The 16,957-nt window shown below is 41.2% G+C and overlaps 1 long non-coding RNA gene across 1 annotated transcript; it reads left to right on the top strand.

The window, feature by feature from the left end:
* Positions 1–2,656: 2,656 nt before the first annotated feature.
* Positions 2,657–16,177, top strand: LOC145713368 (uncharacterized). The gene is made up of 3 exons (XR_014136474.1): positions 2,657–2,695; positions 7,251–7,323; positions 15,615–16,177. It is a non-coding gene; the product is annotated as an uncharacterized LOC145713368 (long non-coding RNA).
* The last annotated feature ends 780 nt before the right edge of the window (positions 16,178–16,957 follow it).

The following is a 16,957-nucleotide window of genomic DNA, read 5'->3' as shown; positions in this document are numbered from 1 at the left end:
TGAAAGACATCAACCGAAACAATAAAATTCCATATAATGCAGTTGTGTTAGAGGCATCCCAATGACACCCAGATTTGATTATTCACTAGAAGAGCTCACAGGACTCAGCATATAGTTGTAGTCATGCGTGTGGCTTGGTATGGGGACAGGCTAGAAAGGCCAATGAGCACCGAGCAATGGTGCATGGGGTGAAGGCCAGAGGAAACCAAGCGCAGGCTTCCAGCAATCCTTTCTCTATGGAGTTAGCAGGATGTGCTAAATTCCTCCATCATGAAATTAGGACAGCACAAGTGAAATGTTGTCTGCCAGTACGAGGCTTATGGATACTCAGTGCCCGAGGTTTTCATCAAATGCTAATCACATAGGCATCTTCTCCTTAGCATGTCCCAAAATTCCAGGTTTCCACCAAGGAAATCAAGTGTACAGCCTTAAGGACATTGCTTGTACCAGCACTTAGGCACAGTGAACCACTCTTAACCAGCTAGGGAATGGTGGGAACCCTCCTTAAATCCAAGATCCCAGGGAACAACCAAGGGCCAGTCATTCAAGTAGGATGTTCTGAGGGTAGCCATCTTTGGCCTGCTGGATGAAATCTGTTCTGCATAGGAATTATAGCCCTGACGTCATTTTTGGTGGTGTCTTCAAATTTTGTTTTACTAGCAAGTAACATGATGGTTACCATGGTACTGGTTTCAGTTTCATCATCCATATGAAGTAGGTATTTGTATAAAAATTACTAGGGCAATATGAGGTCATTATAATCTCTTTTTTTTATGTGATTAAGCTTTCATTATGATTCTGAGGTATGATCAACATAATGATTTTTGATTTAAAATTAGAATGAAAATCTCGTAATTATATGGAAAACCCAGGTTTGATTCCTATGGTGCTGAACCCCTGTTTATAGGTATAAGATTTTGGATCATATTCATCAATTGTTTTGTTGCCTAAGTATACAAATAACTGTTGTATTTTTGTGTTTTGTTTATGCATTTTCATACACTTCCAAATGGGAGACAGTACCCCTATTGTGTTACTTTGATCTCTATTTTAATGTTCAAGGTGACTGTATCATGAGTTAGTATATGCTAAGAGTAGCTTCAATGGAAACCATATTTTGTTGTTTTTGTTGTTTCATACATTTAGTAAGCCTGATGTTTTACATCAGTTTTAAGTTCACAGCAAAATATAATAGGAAGTACAGAGTCTCCATATACCATACCATGCTCCCGTACACGCCTAGCCTCCCCTGTTGTTAACATCTTGCACGACAGTGGTCCATTTTGAGTAGGAATTTTTTTTTTTCAGTTCCTTGGTTGAGTTTTGAGCGAGAGAGCATGCATGCGTGTGAGCAGCCAAGGGGCAGAGGGAGAGGGGGGAAAGAATCCTGTGCTGTCAGCCCAGAGCCTGATGCAGGACTTGATCCCATGAACTGTGAGATCATGACCTGAGCTCAGATCCAGAGTTGGACGCTGAACCAACTGAGCCACCCAGGCACCCTGACAACAGTGGTGCATTTTCTCTGGACACGAACTCTTCATTTGGAGGCCAAGTCTCTAATTTGCATTAGTGTTCAGCCTTGGTGTTATACATTCTATGAGTCTTAACAAAGGTGTAATGATGTGAATCCACCTTTGTGGTACCGTGTGAAAGAGTTCCACTGCCTGAAAAGTCCTCTGTGCTGTGCCCGTTTCTCCCTACATTCACCCCAACCCTTAGCTCCATAGCCTTGCTCTTTCCAGGTGTCATGTAGTTAGAATCATAGAGTGGATGTCTTTGAATGTTTAGAAAGTGAAAATATCCTGGTAATTGAATGTAGGCATTCAAGATATTCTTTGCCCTTTGTTTTGTTTAGTTGCTCATCAGTAGAGGATCTGATGACCTCTGCCTTCCATGACAAAAAGTATGATTTCTCTAGATGTGTGTCACCTAATGGGGAGGGTTGAGAAAAATGACCTCATGAACCACTACAGAGCACTCACATTGGGATCATCCTCCTCTGTGATGTGCGGTGGGTCTAGATAGACTCTCTAGCAATGGAAGGAGACAGCCTCAAGAGGTTAGAACTATATCAAAGTGGAATGCCAAATCTTTCCTTCTTACGTTGCCATTGGAAATAAGACGAGGGAGAGTCTGTTTGCTATGGTTTGGCCATGCTGCAAAGTACAATAGCTATAGAGCACACTTTGTGAGGGGGTGTTTCCTCCTAAAACTGAAGAGTGTCTGTTGAAGAGCTGGGGAGGTTCTGCCGTGTTACAGCAAAACAAAGATACTCTCTTTCAACTCCTCTAGTACTGAAAGTCCAGAAAAATCATGCTAGTTTCAGTCTGACATTGTCAGCTCATGATAATCATTCTCCTAACGATACCAGTTTCCTCCAGTGTCACAGTGTCGGTCAGTGATGGCCATTGTAAACATCAGTCCCCCTGTAGGTGTCAAATTCTGATAAAACCCATTCTTGCTCTTGGTCAATATAGAGGAGAAAGTAAGATTTCTTAGTGCTTTAAGCCTACGAATGGTATAATTACCATTCAGTGTAGTGTGGTTTCCAGGTGTGGTCCCAAAGCAATACTTTTTAACAAATCATAAGCCGTACACTTGTAATTTTCCTCTATTTTTCGATTGTTGATTTAACATGTATTTTGCTTTCATCTTTAGGAGCAGATAAGAATGCTGAGGAAGATTCTATAGCCAGGTAGGATATTTATGGATTTGTAAAAATGACATTTGCTGGGGCACCCGGGTGGCTCAGTCGGTTAAGGGTGTGACTCTTGATTTCAACTCAGGTTTGTGAGTTCAAGCCCCCCGTCGGGTTTTGCGCTCACAGCCTCCTTAGGATATCTTTCCCGACTTCTGTGGGCACTCACTCTTAAAGTATAAAGGAATGAAATGAAATGAAACGGATAATGAAAGGAAAGGGAAGGGAATGAATGAACTGAAAATTATGTGTCTCCTAAGGGAACGCAGAGAACAAAAGCAGTTGTTGCGTGTTCTACACTGGACCAGACACTATATCCTATGGGTAACATCTGTTCAGTTATATAGTCATTGTATAGCTTTGCCAAGTAGCTGTGCTGTTGTAGCCTACATTTTATTACTTTGGCAACTGTGGTTCAGGGAGGTTGACGACTCGACCATGATTCCATAGTTAACGGGTAGCTGAGGGGCTTTGCCCATCAGCCCGTGAAGCTTCCACATCCATTCCCTGGTTCCTCAGCAGCACTGAGATGAGGATACAGATCCTAGGGCAGATCAACTCAGAATGTCAAAGGTAATGATGTCGGAACACTAATTTAGGGTTTGCTTAAGAACCCAGGTTAGTCCAAGCATTTGGCCTCATATATTTGACCACTAGTGCCAACCAAAGTCATTAGTGCAGTGGTAACTAGTCCCTTGTTTTTACCATCCGAGATTTTAGGGTGGTTGTCAGCTATGGCCATGGTGTCAAGGCTTTTCCATAAAAAGCAAGATGTCATCAGGCAACTCCTTACATGTAGTGATATCCCCTCTTCTTGAGACAAATGAGTTTTCTGTAAGGGAAGGATATTTAGTTGTAGACCATGTTACATTAACTAAACTCACTCTCTATTTCGAGGATATTGCTATATGATTCTCTGTTGCCTAAGTTCCCAGGCTGGTTTCCCTTTGGGCTAGTATCCTTGTCTAGTTCTAGGAATCTTTTCGGGTTTTTTTGGATTTTTTTTTTTTCCAATGACTTTTTGTTCTGTGTTTTTGCCTTTTGACTTTCTTCTCTTTTTTCCTTGGTATTTCTTCTTTTTTTTTTCCAATAATTTCCCTACTTCTGCCATTTAAGGACTCTCCATTATTCCAGAGGCCAAATCAAAAGCACTTAGAGTCTCCAGATTTAGGGAACCTCAGAGATTAATTCCTCAAAACACCCTCTGGTCCGTCAACCTATGTTTCACCTCCTTGCCCAATGGTTGTTTCCCTGGAGAATTGGAAACTCAAAAGAGATTGAAGTGACCTATTTGGATATGATAAGTGACAGAAATGCGATTTAAATTCTGGTTTTCTTTCTTTCTTTCCTTCCTTCTTTTTTGTCTTGATCTTGCAGGCAACTGTTTTAATAATAGAAGGCTGGGGAGTGGGTCTAATGAATAGAGTGAAGGAGGGTAAGAATCGAATTAGCAGAGGAGACCAGGTTTCAAGGAGAACAACACTGAGTTGGTTAGGAATACGAGTTTGAGAAAAGATGTCAGAATTTGGGGGGTTATGCCAAGTGAGATAAAGGTGAATGACAGGAATGAAGGACCCAGGATTAGGGGAGTTGTTTAGAAAGGCATATTCAAATAGAGAGTTCAAGAGGGTCGTGATCAGTTTTCTGCTTTTGTGTGTGTTGGTTTCATTAAAGGTGCGAGCATACCTCAGATTTTCTGATGAGAGAGATTAAAAATCATTTGAGCTTCTGGGAAGAGTCTGTTTACAGCAGATAGAAATATGATATCCCCTACTTCCACCCCAACTGAGGGAGGATAGCTTAGATCCTCTCAAGGAATTGGGGGTGGGGGTGAAGATTCCGAACATCAGAGATGTATGGCCCAAGGCAAGCTGTCTCCTCACTCCACCTCTTTTCCTAAATCTGTGATGCCCTTCCCATGTACTTGTAGGGCTGGGCAGGGGTAGGTCTGACTTGTGAAATCAGCAAGGGAGCTTCATCTGGATCGGTGGTAACATGCCTATGTTGAGGTGACTGTGTGGATGAGTGAGGCTCCCAATTCGCTTGTTCTCCAGGAGCAGGACATGGTCCCTACCCTCGGTCATTGGAGCCCATCCTTGTTGTAGGAGTGTATGGCTTCATAGGCTACAGATTGAAAGGTTGGGGAATGCCACAGAACCGTGCTGAAGAGTGATGTAGGAGTGGGAGCTCATAGGGAAGAAAATATTCAGGCAGCGTATAGAGAAATAGAGGCACAACTACCAGGACCATTTTGATCACAGTCTCCCTCCTTGGGTAGCTGAATGCCCCTGAAGGCTTGGAGTGTCTTGCTAGTTATTATGGACCTAAGTAAGGCAAGACCAGTGTGGGAACAAAGTTGGCCTTGGGAACTTTGAGTCTTTCAATCTCTAGTTAGTACTACCACTCATAACATAGAAACCTAAACTTCGATACGTTTACTTAAACGGAGGTCTACGTGACACACAATGTAATATGTGATGCAACAACTCTGGATGTTTCACCGTGATCGCCATAAGCGTAGCTCCCATCTGTTAATGTATGAGGCTATTACGATACCACAGGCTAGATTCCCTATGCTGTACCTTTGAGCCTTGTGATTTATTCATTCTATAACTGGAACCCTGAACTTCCCTCTCCCCTTCCCCCATTTTGTCCATCCCCCCACCTCCCCTCCCTTCTGGCAAGAGTCAAATCTCTGCATTTATGGGTGTGTTTCTGCTTTTGCTCTGTTTGTTCATTGATTCCCCTTTTTACATTCTACACAGAAGTGAAATCATAGAGGATTTGTCTTTCTCTGTCTGACTTATTTCACTTATCCTCATGCCATCTAGGTACATCCATGATGTTGCAGGTAGCAGGATCTCATTCTCATTTAGAGCTGCGTAATATTTCATTGTGTGTGTGTGTCTGCGTGTGTGTTTGTGTGTGTGTGGTATCCAAACAGTATTGTGGGTACTGGCGTACAAAATAGCCTCATTGCTCAGTGGAATAGAACCGCAAACCCAGGCATCAATCCACCACTGTATGGTCAGTTCATCTTCCACAAACAGGAAAGACTATCCAGTGGGGAAAAGGCAGTCTCTTCGCCAAATGGTGTTGGGACAACTGGACAAGCCACATGCCAAAGAATGAACCTGGACCAATTTCTGTACCATACACACAAATAAACTCAAAATGAATTAAAGACCTAAGTGTGAGGCTTGAAACCATAAAAAAAAAAAAAAAATCCTTGAAGAGAGCACAGGCCGTCATTTCTGTAACTTTGGCTGTAGCAACATTTTACTATTTATGTCTCTTGAGCCAAGGGAAATAAAACAAGAATAAAGTTTGAGGACTACTTCAACCTACAAAGCTTTTGCACAGTAAAGGAAAGAGTCAAAACTGAAAGGCAACCTCTGGAATGGGAGAACAAATTTGGAAATATTTGGCAAATCCAGTAAAGGGTTAGTGTTCACAATGTCTAAAAACTTGATTCATGTCAACATCACCCCCCTCCAAAAAAGCCCAGTTTACAAATGAGCAGTACACATAACCAGACACTTTTCCAATGACAACATACAGATGGTCAACAGACACATGAAAAGATGCTCCCCCAAACTACAACGAGATACCACGTCACACCTGTCAGAATGGCTACACTCCAAGACACAAGAAGCAAGTGTTTGCGAGGATGTGGAGACTAAGGAAACCTCTTGCACCGTTGGTGGAAATGCAAATGGGTGCGGCCCCTGTGGAAAACAGTATGCAGGTTCCTCAAAAAATTAAAAACAGAACTCTCCTATGATCCAGTAATTGCACTACTGGATACTACCCAAGAGAATACAAAAACAAGAATTCCACGGGACACACGCACTCCTGTGTTTATTGCGGCATTATTTCCAACAGCCAGCGCAAGCGTCCATTGACAGCTGAGTGAACGAAGAAGAAGCCCTATATGAATGTATGTGTGTGTGTATATGTATATCCACACACACACACACACACACACACGCACACACACGCACACACACATGCACACACACACACACTGTAATATTACTCAACCATAAAACAATGCAATCTTGCCATTTGCAATCACCTGGATGGAGCCTGAGGGTAGTATGGTAAGCAAAGTCAGGGAAAGACAAATACCATATGATTTTACTCATGTAGCCCTTAAGAAGCAACAAACGAGCAAAGGGAGGAAACAAAAGGGGAGACAAACCAAGAAATAGGCTCTTACCTGCAGAGAAGAAACGGATGGTTGTGGAGAGGAGGTGAGTGGTGGGAGGGGTGAAAGAGATGATGGGGATGAAGGAGTGCCCTTGTCATGATGAGCACGGGGTGAGTATGGAGTTGGTGAATCACTATTTTGTACAACTTAAACTACTATAACTCTGGATGTTCCTATTACCGGAATTAAAATAAAACTTAATGACAAAACCAGAGGCCAACTTTTCATTATACCAAGAAACTTCGTGGAATAAACAGATAGGTGACCTTTCCCTTAACTTTTTTAAATTTTGTTTTTAAATGAATGAACATGTGTTTGTTGTATTTTTTTGCTCTAAAGGCTTTCCGACAAACCTGGTCCTGACGATTCATGGTCTACCTCATCTAGCCAAGACTTAGATTTTGGTACCAAGGTAAAGTACCCTCCTGTGAAACTCACTTTCCTGCTCTGAATTGAGTTTTCTCCCTTATTCACTCTGAAAATTTAAGAGGAGCCTGTGTATCATCATTTTATGTGTGTCATGGAAAGTTGGCAAGAACAAACCACTTTACAGATACATGACGCGTTGAATGTTTTGTTTTGTTTTGTTGTACTTTGGTAAATCCTACAGGTGGAGGCTGATAAAAGAATGGGCTGGAAAATATATAATGACCGTCAAATTATATTGGGACAAGCTTTCCCACAATGGAGGCAATATGACGTTTGCTTAAGGATAAGGATTCTTACTGTGATCGTAACATGACTGATAATACTCACGCCTAAATGAAACGTGATTGGGTCCAAGTATCTATTGTAGGTTGCCCCCCGCCCCGGGCAAGTTTTATTTTGGTGAGATACAGGATTTTCCTTTGGCTCTATCCTTTGTTCTACATTTAGAATAAAACCATATTAGAAAATGTAGAAATTTAGATGTTTACATTATTTCTCAACATTTACCTTACAAAGGTGTTCCCCTGTAGTTTTGAAATAACTCCATGAAGAGTAAGTTAAAATTGTGCATCTCCCCGAAGAATACGTATTTTGCTGAAAAGAGTAGCTCTATGGGCAGAGGCTCTTCATAGCCAAGGTGTCAAATTTCTAATTTCAGAAATCTTGCCCATTCTAGCTTTGAACACTATCTCCTCCTAGTCCTTGTGTCAGATTCTAAAATTTAAAGTTTCAGACATCTGATATTTATTTCAGTATTCATTTCAAAGCCCCTAAATCATGATAAGCTCCTGGAGGTTAGGAAACGCACTGGTTTGACTCCTGGAGCTCCTAAAATAAAGTCTTGCTTGGAAGAAGCAATGTCATGGTTTTTGAATGTGAACAAATGAGTAGGGAAATGGAATTCCGTAGAATGGAGTTTGAAAAGTAACAAAATACGCATGATATATCACAATTAAATATGTGAATTTAAAAAGTCAGGCTTCAGTTTATATTCCGTTTTAGTGTTTAACATGTATACACGCAAATGAATCCTATTGAGGCAATCAGGAGTTACATAAGAAAGAAGGTTACAGTATATTTTTAGTATCCTCCCATTGTGAGCTTAGAAGTGCAGGGAAAAAGTCGTCAGCCTTTGTTGGTTGAACCCCATCTGTGTCCCATTACCTACATCCTTTAAATGTTCCCATTTCTTCCTAGAATTCTCATTCCCAATTCTTTCTCCATAGTGAATGTTGACGTGTTAGGAACCTCTCTTTTTCTGTTCTTTTGTTAGTCTAGTAATAATTTCTAGCTTTTCGGAAGCGATAGATGCCAGGAATTGAACAATTTATTTATAGTGAAAAAAATTAAATTCTTTATTACAGTATTTATAACCAGATAACTGTAGAGTGATAAGAGTCAGTATTATTAGGGATATACTGTGAATCAAAGCCTCTCTTTTACATAAATATTATATACATAGATACATAGATGGATATGGATATAGATAGATAGATAGATAGATAGATAGATAGATATAGATAGATAGATATAGGTAGAGATATATATATAATATACACATATATACACATATATTTACACTTATATATAAATACACACTTATATGTATACATATTTATGTACACCTATACGTACACACACACACACACACACATACATACATATATATATATATATATATATATATATATATATATGTATATCACACATATATAAAGACATATATCTTTAAAAGGTTTAAAAGGGACTATTTTTCATAGTATATTCCCAATCCTACTTATGTACCTGTTGAAAAATGTATGTTGTTTCCACTTACCTTCTTTGGCTCACATTTTTCCTTTTCTTTTTTGTCTTAAGCTCATGCTTGATTGATTGGTCATTTGTTTTGTTTTGTTTTGTTTTGTTTTTTCCTTTTTCCCTCTTCTCAACCCATGCTTATTACGGTATTTTTAATTTTTTTTCAAAGTTTATTTATTTTTGAGACAGAGAGAGACACAGAGTGCAAGCGGGGTAGGGGCAGAGACAGAGAGACACACAGAATCCAAAGCAGGCTGCAGGCTCCGAGCTGTCAACACAGAGCTCAACGTGGGGCTGATAACCACAAACCGTGAGATCATGACTCATGAGCTGAAGGTGGATGCTGAACTGACTGTGCCACATATGTGTTCCCCGCACCGGGCTCGTTTTTAATGGTTTACCCCTACCCTAATTTGTCCTTGCAGAAACTATTTCTTTAGTGTCTGTTCTTTTAGTACATCACTGTCTGTCAACTCCATTGTCAACATATTGGTTATGGAATTCTACTGTCTGTGTGTGGTTTCCATCCAGGGCTCGTTGCCCCACAAGGTTTATTATTCTTGTTTTTCTCTTTCTTGGAAGGGGCTGAGATAAATGTTTTTGAAATGTTTGCATTTCTCTTGGAAAGGGAGGGAGAGAGAGAAAGAATGAGCAAGTGCTCGTTGTTGTGATCTGACAATATGCAAGGTATGATCTCAGTCCTTTTATATTTGTGGAGGGCTGTTTTGTGACCCAGGATGTCACTTGGAGACATTGGAGAATGTTCTATGTGCACTTAAGAAGAATGTGCGTTCTACTGCTGTTGGATGAAAAGATCTTAATATATCGGTGTTGATATCCATGTATATAAATGTATATATATGAGGCCAATATATATCTATGTATATCTGAATACATCTGGTCCAATGACACATTGGATCTGTGTTTCCTTACTGATTTTCTGCCTTGACGATCCGCCTTTTGCCATGAGTGGAGTCTTAAAGTCGTCTACAATCATGGTATTTGTATGTATACATTTAATCATGTTTGTGAGTAATCGATTCATATGTGTGGGCGTTTCACTTTGGGGGCATAAACACTTGCAATTGTTAGCTCCTCTTGATGGATAGACCCCTTAATTATGATCCAATGCCCTTCTGAATCTGTTACTACAGTCTCTGGTTTAAAATCTAGTCTGTCTGGTGGAAGTGTGGCGACTCCAGCTTTCTTTTGACTTCTAGTAGCATGATAGGTGGTTCCCCATACCTTCACTTTGAACCTGGAGGTGTCCTGGGGTCTAAAATCAGTGTCTTGTTGACAACATATAGATGGATCTTGTTGTTTGGTTTTGTTTTGTGTTTTACCCATTCTGATTCCCTGTGTCTTTTGATTGCGGCATTGAGTCCATTCCCATTCAGAGTGATTAGTTAAAGATATGGATTTAGTGTCATTGTGTTATCTGAAGGTTTCATGCTTTTGGTGAGGCCTCTGGTCCTTTGTAGTCTCTGCTGCTTTCCACTCACAGAGTCGCCCGTTAGGATCTCCCGCAGGGCTGGTTTAGTGGTCATGAACTCCATTAGGTTTTGTTTGTCTGGGAAAGCCTTTCTCTCTCTTTCTGTTCTAAATGTCAGCCTTGCCTGGGAAGGGATTCTTCGCCGCAGATGTTCCCATTCAGCACATTGACCGTTTCCTACCCCTCCCTTCTGCCCTGCCAAGTTTCTTTGGACAGGTCTGCTGCTACCCTTATGTGTCTTCCCTTGTCGATTAAGACCCGTTTGTCCCTAGCTGATTTCAGAATCCTCTCCTTATCTTTGTAGTTTTCCAGTTTCGCTATGGCATGTCGTGGTGTTGACCTGGGTTTGTTGATTTGGAAAGGAATTCTCTGTGCCGCCAGGACTTGGATGCCCGTTTCCTTCCCCAGATGAGGGAAGCTCTCAGCTATAAGTTGTTCAAAAAAAACCTTCTGCCCCTTTCTCTCACTCTTCTTCTTCTGGGACTCCTAGGATCTGGCTAATATTTCATCTCACTGAATCACCTAGGTCTCTAGTACCTGCCTCGTGATCTAGTCATTTCCTTCCTTTCCTTTCCCTGCTTCATCTTTGTCCACAATTGTATCTTCTGTTTCATGGATTCTGTCTGCTGCTTCTCCCGTCCTTGCTGTCACTGCATCTAGTTTACTTTGTATCTCCTTTACACCATTTCATGTTCAGCGTTCATCGTGACGATTCCTTAGGTCCTTGATCTCTGAAGCAGTAGATTGTCTGCTGTCTTCTATGCGTGGTTTCAAGCGCAACTATGCGTCTTATGAGTGTCATTCCAAAAATGTGCTCACATATATGGTTTCTGTCTCTTTTGAGCCCTTCTCTGGCTGTCCTTTCTTCCCGGAATTTTTTTGAGGGGAATTCTGCGATTTCGTCGTTTTGGCTAGATTCCTGCCCTTTATGTGTGTTAATAGCTTGTTCTGTGTCCCACACCTGCGAGTACTACTGTAATAAAAAGACCCCCTACACTGTCCAGGGCCTGGCAGTTGAACAAATTTTTTTTGAGTGTGTTGTGTGCACTCTTTCGGTGCGTCTTTGGCTGCTGTTCTCGCTACTTGGAGTGGCGGTTTGGGCCTTCCAACAGGTGTGCTTTGATTTGTTTGTTGAAGTAATCCTGGAAAAAAGGGGAAGAAGATGGGGAAGAATCCTTAGCCCAAACAAAAAGAGAAATGACTGGAGTTGAAAAAAAGACCAGGAAGTGACTCAAAGGAGCTAGAGGGCTTAATCCAGAAAGAGAGGGAGGAAAATGAAGAAGGAGATCTAGAAAAGTATAGAGAAAATGCACAATCAAACAAACAAAGAACCAGAACAGAGGATCAAAGGAAAAAAATATATAGATATATCTATAGATATATCTGTGTATAGATATATAGGTATATATTAAGATATAGAGATAAATGTAGATATATAATTAGCTTTGACCCACGTCAACTCGAGACTACTAGGCTGTTTCCAAAGGGAGAAGGGGAAAGAGGAGAGTAGAAAGAGAAAAAAGGGAAAAGAGAAGAAAGGGAAAGCAAAGGAAAGAAAAGATGGGCGCCTGGGTGGCTCAGTAGGTGAAGCGTCTGACTCTTGAATTTGGCTCACGTCATGTTGTCGCTGTTGGTGGGTTCGAAACCCCCAACAGGTTCTGCAGTGAGAGCATGGATCCTGCTCGGATTCTCTCTCTCTCCCTCTCTCTGCATCTCTTCTGCTTGATCACTCACTCTCTCTCTCAAAATGAAGAAATAAACATTAAAAAAGAAAAGGAAAGACAAAAGAATAATAACTCAAACGAAAACAAACAAACAAACAAACAAACAAACTAAGATAGAAAACCGGAGGAGAGTTGTCTATTGGTGCCTGGGACTGGTGGCTGTGCTGGTCTAGAGCAGGGGCTATCTGGTCCCATCAGTGTCAGTCTCACTCCTATAGAGAAGCAGTTACGAGGCACAGAGTGTCAGGGTTTGGTGTAATGGGCCTGCCTTCACTGAGGCTCACTGTCCATTCCCTGAAGCCCCACGATGTTGGTCATGGGGAGAGACATGGCGACACCCCATCTATCCTGCCCACACGAGGTGTCTCAAAACTCACTGTTTAGGCTATCCTCACGGAATAGCCTGGGGAGCCGGCTTGCCTTGCTGCACAGTCCCCTGTGCCACCTGAGTACTGAGCTGGGATTCAAAACCCTGCAGGATCCCGCTTTGCTCGGACCTGGTAGTGGAGTTGCGCCACTCTGCCCAGTGGACAGAGGGCCTCTGGCTCGTGCCTGCACGGTCTTTTTCCCTTGGGCAGGGCAATACCTCCCCTTTCCACCATACTCAAGGTGTTCTCTCCCAGTGTAGCCCTGAGATTGCTACCAAGCCTAGGGGCGGCTCCCTCCCCACCAGGCATGGGAGGTGGTAGCTTTGGTCGAGAGAAAGTGTGGCCACCTTGAAAATTCTGTTTTTTACCCTCTACGGCTGTTTTCCAAAGTAGAAACTGGCTCTCTGGACCTCTCCTTGGTCTGTGGTCCGGACAGGCTTTCTCATATCCAAATGCACTTGCCACAGCCTCTCTCTCTCTACCTTCCTTTCGTTTCTCCACCAAAGGCCTTCCCCCACTGCATGCCTGTGCTGCCCATTTTATTTCTCCCAATTCTCATACACACCCTTCTGTCCCGCCAAGCTGTCACTCTGCACCTGCGGAGATTTTTCTGTCCCTCTGCAGCCTGTATTCCTGGTATTCCAAGTGTTGTGACCTCAATACTGCTGTGTTTGAGGGACAAGGGAAATTCTGATCCCCTCCCCTGCCATCTTAACTCCCCCCTCCACCTTTTGCTTTGCTTTTCGCAATTGCAAAGTTGGGTGCCTAATCGACTAAGTCACCCAGGCCCCCCAAAGAATACTTGTTTTCCATGGGAAGATGTTCAAAGGCCAATAAAATGGCCCTTGTGTCCAGAAAAGAATGGCAAAGTTAGAATGGGTTTTTGATGTTCTCATTTGGGGCTATAATAAGTTCCCGTAAGCTCTTAGCGATGACATCATAAAGGTATACATTTGACCCTTGAACAAGATGCGTTTGGACTGTGGGAGTCCACATACATACAGATTTTTTTCAATAAATACAGTACCATCCTGTAAACATATTTTCTCTTCCTTATGATTTTCTTTTGCATCTTGGTTTTTTTTTTTTTTTTTAATTATTCATTTTGGGAGAGAGAGAGAGGACAGAGCACGTGAGTAGGGAAGTGGGGGCAGAGAGAGAATTTTCATCAGGCTCCACACTGTCAGCGTTCAACTCAGGAAGTATAGATCATGACCTGAGCCAAAGTCAAGAGCCTGACCCTGAACCGACAGTGCCACCCAGCACCCCTTCCTTACGAGTTTCTTAGTAACCTTTCCTTCAGTTTATAGTGTAAAAATACAGTATGTAATACATATAACAGGGAAAACATGCATTAATCGACTGTGTATATTGTTGGTAAGCTCAGCATTCCGTTATCCTAACTCTGACCTCCCATGCTCAGTTTACAGAGTCAATGGCCAAACTAGGCCGAAAAGGTAGATTAGACCTAGAGAGCATATACAAGCGATTCTGCTTTAATGTTCTGGTTTTCAATACATATATACTTTTTGATTTTTAAGTGTGATTGCTTTTAAAGTAGGAAATTCGGTAGGAATTTTTGTTTTTTTGATTTGGTTTTGAGGTTTCAAAAGATATTTGTGGATTTTCGAGGGCATGGCCATCAGAGCCCGTAACCCTTGCTTTGTTCAAGGGCCAACGGTATAGTGATTTGGTACTTTTGAGATCTTCTCAGTGAGATTAGTGTAAATGTTTTGACCTTAATTAATTGGTCCTTGTATACTGAGTACGTACCAAGCAGTTAGCTACTGAGTGTACAAGCGGAGGGTTTAGGTTGTTGTGGTCGGAGCAGAAAAGTAAGTCAACAGCAATCTGTTATAAGTCACTATAAAGGCTTCATCGGTAGGGAATGGACGACGTTAGTTGAGAGAATATTGGGGGCGTTTGTAGTGAGGATGAGGATGAGAGTGGGAGTGGGAATTTTGGTAGTCAGAAAAGATCTGAGAGTGGCAAAAGGTGCCAAGTGAAAGATGAGAAGGACCAGTCGTGTAGACCGTGGCGAGGGACATTCTGGACAGAGAGGACCACGGATCATCATTTTACTCCAACGTCTTAGAGTGACCAAGCTGTAGGAAGGCTCACTCCATCATCATCATCATTATTATTGTTGTTGTGTGTAAAAAAGAAAATGTGCATAGTGAAATGAGTGCTTGGCACATTTTAGGTGACTAAGACATACATGTTCTTATACTTGCCGTTTGAATGCTTACTACACATTCTGAAGAGTTCCATACCTATATCTACATTGTTTCTGCTACTAGTTCATCATAATTTTAAGAAAAGTTTTTCTTACTACTTTGCCATTCGATCCAACCCTTCTTTCGTCAAGAAAAAGGTCAAGCCTCTGTTTACCTAAACGAAGCAGCAGCTACGACAGTGTTTTGTTGATACACAGCATGATATACTCCAAAGTTTCTGATCATGTGAGGTATGAATTGACACTGAAACAAATGTCTGCCATTTTACTAGAAGCAGTTTTCATTTATAGCAAGTACACTTTTAAAGATTTTGTTTCAAAACTTATTTCACATGTCCTTTTATTTTGGTCAGGAATGCAAAGGAAGGGGTTTTGTTAGTTCCTTTTTGAAATCTGCATACAAGCCAGGCTTCTGCCTTTGAAAGTATTTATTCTGGCCTTCCATGATCAGTTTAGAGAGTCAATAGCCAAATGAAGATTCAAAGGGACGCTGAATCAAGAGAGCATATATGAGGTTTTGTATTTAAATGTTTTGGTGTTCAATACGGTTTTCTTATTTGCAAGTCTGATAGTTATTAAAATCATAAATTCAGATATTTTCTTGGAAAAGGATTAGGAAGTCTTCACGCAACTCATTACTGATGCTACTTTTAACAGTGTGTGTCTGAGAAGCCCAACAAAGATGTTCCTCATGTCTCTGGAGCTGTGGATCAGAAAGGGCAAAGTGTATTAAATGGACAAGTAGAAGGTAAGAACTGTATTTTATTCAAAGGTCATTTGACAGAATGTTGATTTCAAACAGGAATACTGATATATTCTAATATCTAAAGAAAACGGCCTGTTAAGTGCATAGGAAAGAGAAAGAGATGTGAAAAGGAGATAAGTTGCATATCGTATGTGGTGTCAGCAACAGATTAAATTGAGAGTGCCACCAAAGGACCTAAATGGCTAGTTCCCTTTCAACACACTGGAAGGCCTAAGGAACCTCAGGAAAGAAGAGACGAGCCAAACAGGGAATGATGTGAATGGCGGAGACTACAGGGAGTAAATGAAGGAAAGTAAGCCGGTGTGTATTGTGTTTCTACTGGAAGGTGGTAAAATACACTAGTCCTTTAAAGGGAAGAGCAGACTATTTGAAGTGCAGCAACACTATCAGGTGAGCTTCTCGTACCAGAATTTGTCAGAGTAGTATCCCCAAATGTCCCCACTCTTACTGTGATCCTCACTGTTGGCAAGACATTAAGGACTGACCTAGCTGATGATGCAGAGTTATGTCCTAACTACCATGGGTGAACGAACATAAGCATTTGTAGTCAGTGATAAATGTATATACGTTAATGCCATATAAAATGGGGGTACTTCATACGGTAGTATCATTTAGGGCAAAATAAGAGAATTGGAAGGAGGGTCAGATAGGGAGACATCAAGATAACTCATCTGACATTTTGGATGCCGTATTTGTGAGTTTTGATTATTTTGGCGATAACTGCCTCTAATAGGTGAACTATATTTTTAATGTTCTAGGAACATAAGGAAAAGAAACAAAAGAACACTATAATCAGTAGTATGTTTTCATATTCTGTCTGACAGTTCTGATTGTTGTAGAATGATCCCTGTTACTTCTTTGATTCCTATCTGCCAGAAAAATGAACTAAGTCCTAGGTAGTTGGAGAAAATTAACTGACTTTTCATATTTCAGAGAACTTTTATATGGTAGAACATAGGGGCAATCACCAGGATTTGCTCTCTCTCTCTGTTTTTTTTTTTTTTTTTTTTTTCAGAGTAAAATAAGATTGTTGCTTGTTTCACACTTTCTGACATCATGATTTCATCTATTCCTTTTAAACCTTTCTTCAAATGGATATGTAGGGATGTAGGAATTTTCAAGGCAAACACCAAGAAAAGAGATTCCAGGAAAGGTATTCTGTGACATAACCTTCTGACTGTAACCACGTGAAAGACATCAACCGAAACAATAAAATTCCATATAATGCAGTTGT

This window comes from Panthera onca, chromosome F1, assembly GCF_046562875.1.
Source record: "Panthera onca isolate mPanOnc1 chromosome F1, mPanOnc1 haplotype 2, whole genome shotgun sequence".
Classification (NCBI taxonomy): domain Eukaryota; kingdom Metazoa; phylum Chordata; class Mammalia; order Carnivora; family Felidae; genus Panthera; species Panthera onca.
Note: the sequence above shows the minus strand (reverse complement) of the source record. Positions and strands in the feature narration are given on the sequence as shown.